Source organism: Triticum aestivum, chromosome 1B (assembly GCF_018294505.1).
Source record: "Triticum aestivum cultivar Chinese Spring chromosome 1B, IWGSC CS RefSeq v2.1, whole genome shotgun sequence".
Taxonomy (NCBI): Eukaryota; Viridiplantae; Streptophyta; class Magnoliopsida; order Poales; family Poaceae; genus Triticum; species Triticum aestivum.
In genome coordinates this window covers 249,780,908-249,783,966 of record NC_057795.1, presented here as the reverse complement: position 1 = coordinate 249,783,966, position 3,059 = coordinate 249,780,908, and positions in this window count along the sequence as shown.

The window sequence follows — 3,059 nt, the reverse complement described above, 5'->3', positions numbered from 1 at the left end:
CACCAAATCGATAGTTATCATCTCTTGATAGTGGTATCAGTTTTCAGGTTGCTCGGTGAGAATTTCCAGTTTTCCTAGATTAGATTTATTTTCTTACCTATTGTCCAAGAAAAAGCCACAAAAAAAGAGTTAGATATATTCATCCTTGGTCCAAGCCAGTCTGAGCCTTTGCAATTTTCTTTTCATTGCTTGCATAGTTGAATTATCGGTTGCATCGTCGTGTCGAGTTGCTGGTCTTTGTGTCTAGTTCGTTTAGAGTTTCGAGTTCTGTTCACATTAGTCACGCCACCGCTGCATCATTATCTCTTCCGCTGTCCACCACCCATCCATCAATTTCCACCACGTGCTACCCACCATTCATTGTCATAATAATAGTTGAGATCGTTCACATCTTCACTTGATCCAATTTGCATCTTATCTAGTTTGTTTTGGAAAGAGGGAGAAAAAAAGAGAGAAAAAAAACGAGAGAAAAAAAGGAAAAAAAAGTCAGAGAAAAAAAAAGGAGAGAAAAAAAAATGTGAGGAAAAAAAAAGAGAGAAGAAAAAAAAAACAAAAAAATCGGCACAAACTTTTTCAGAGGAAAGTTGGAGACAAAGTTGTTGATATATCCTGCTTGGCTGTTGTTTCACCTCATTATCTTCACTGCTGTTGTGATCTTCACTTATATCTTGCTGTCAAGAGCTACTTAGTATCCTTCATTGATGCTAGTTGTGCTACGCTGTGACCTCATTAGTGTTCTAGGCTCGCGTCTCTAGTCCGGTCTAGCCTAGGACCAGCACAGTACCGTCGTTGAGCGTTTATTCAACATTGCATCTTTGAATTGATTATTGCTAATCTTTTGCTACCATATATAGCCAACCCAGCTCCACATATTTCTACACCGTGTATACGTACGCTCCCCTGGCAATCGCTTTACTCAGTATTTGGAGTTACTTGACACCGCTGGTTGCCGATCACCGCCTGCTGCATGGTAAGAACTTGTAAGACATTGATATTTGCTTTACTGTGAGCGTTTTACCACCACATCCTAGTAGTTATAGGAACATTATTTTTGGGTTTTGTTCTTGTTCTACTAATCATGATAGGATCCAGAGTCAATTCATGGGCTTTGTCGATCGCGGGAGACGTGCCACCACCTTTGCAAATACCACAACCGTCACGAGAGGTGCACAAACATCCAAATGCACATGATCAGGTTAATGTATCTATACCACCATTTAATGGCCGTTTTAAACCTGCTTTATATATTGAATGGGAGTTTGACATAAAAAATATATTTGCTTCCCATAATTTCGATGAACATAAAAAGGTTAAGGTTGCGGTTGGTTCTTTCACTGGTTATGCTTTGGTTTGGTGGAGTGAATATTGTCGGTTACACCCTGATTATATACCTACTACTTGGGATGATTTGAAACTTGCCATGCGACATACTTTCGTCCCTGCTTATTATACTCGTGACATGATTAAGAAGTTGCAACACTTAAAACAAGGTAGTGAAACTGTAACAAAATATTATGATGATTTACAAACTACCTTGTTGCATTCCTCTTTAGAAGAAAGTGAAGATGATTTTATGGATAGATTTTGGGGAGGATTAAACCGTGATATTCAAGAGATACTAATTCATGAAGAGTGTTATCCTATGGACCATTTGTTTCATCTTGCTTGCAAATGATGAGGACATGACTACCTTGGATATGACAAAAAATATTGCATATATGCATATTTGTCAGGTGATTTCTAGTGCAAACTATTCAATAATCTATTTATGTTATCCAGAACAAAAATACTTCACACACTTTTGTGTTTTGTCTAATTGCAGGTGTATGGGACATTTGTACAATCCACATATGAAGATAAGGAAGAAAGAGATGTTTATTTGCTGTCCAAAAAGTTCTCTCACGTCACTTTTGGCCCAAGAGAAGATAGAGTCCAAGTCTCTCACGTTCTGGATTCAGATTCGGACTGCACAGACATACCTGACTCAAAACGCACACAAGTCTTTCATACGGACTCCGAATTGGGTGATTCTTTTTTTGTTGGAAACTAGATTTCGTGCACTTTCCAACCCAATTGGAATCACCTTCAAATTCGTCCGGAGCGTTGAGTTGTGGACGAAACAATCTGATGCTGCAGCAGAATCCGAGTCAAACTACAAGTCCAAAGGTGTTACATCACCTCCACTTGGGCCCATTGGCCTTGTACGACCTAGATTTAGTTTTAGGCTGCCTTGGGACGTCCTCCCACCTCCTTGGCCGCCACCCCTTGCTCCTATATAAGTAGATCCATCTAGTAGCTTTTTCCTTGGGATTTGTTTAGTTAAAAGTTAGCCATTGCAACTTCGTGTACTTCGTTTGTGTCCAACGACCAGACCAAGACCGCTTCCGGATCCCCACCTTTATCAATACTTCATATATACTCGCAATATTCAGATTGCTTTTATCATATTCTTGCTTGATCTTCGATTGCTTGCAGGAATAGACCTTCGTGGTCAGGTTGATTGTGCTCCAGCGTGGTCAATAACCTCTCGGAGTTGGTTTAGCGATTGCTAAGGCGCAACGTCGTGCACGTTTGTAGTCGGATCGTCAAAGTCATCTTCACCAAATCGATAGTTATCATCTCTTGATAGTGGTATCAGTTTTCAGGTTGCTCGGTGAGAATTTCCAGTTTTCCTAGATTAGATTTATTTTCTTACCTATTGTCCAAGAAAAAGCCACAAAAAAAGAGTTAGATATATTCATCCTTGGTCCAAGCCAGTCTGAGCCTTTGCAATTTTCTTTTCATTGCTTGCATAGTTGAATTATCGGTTGCATCGTCGTGTCGAGTTGCTGGTCTTTGTGTCTAGTTCGTTTAGAGTTTCGAGTTCTGTTCACATTAGTCACGCCACCGCTGCATCATTATCTCTTCCGCTGTCCACCACCCATCCATCAATTTCCACCACGTGCTACCCACCATTCATTGTCATAATAATAGTTGAGATCGTTCACATCTTCACTTGATCCAATTTGCATCTTATCTAGTTTGTTTTGGAAAGAGGGAGAAAAAAAGAGAGAAAAAAA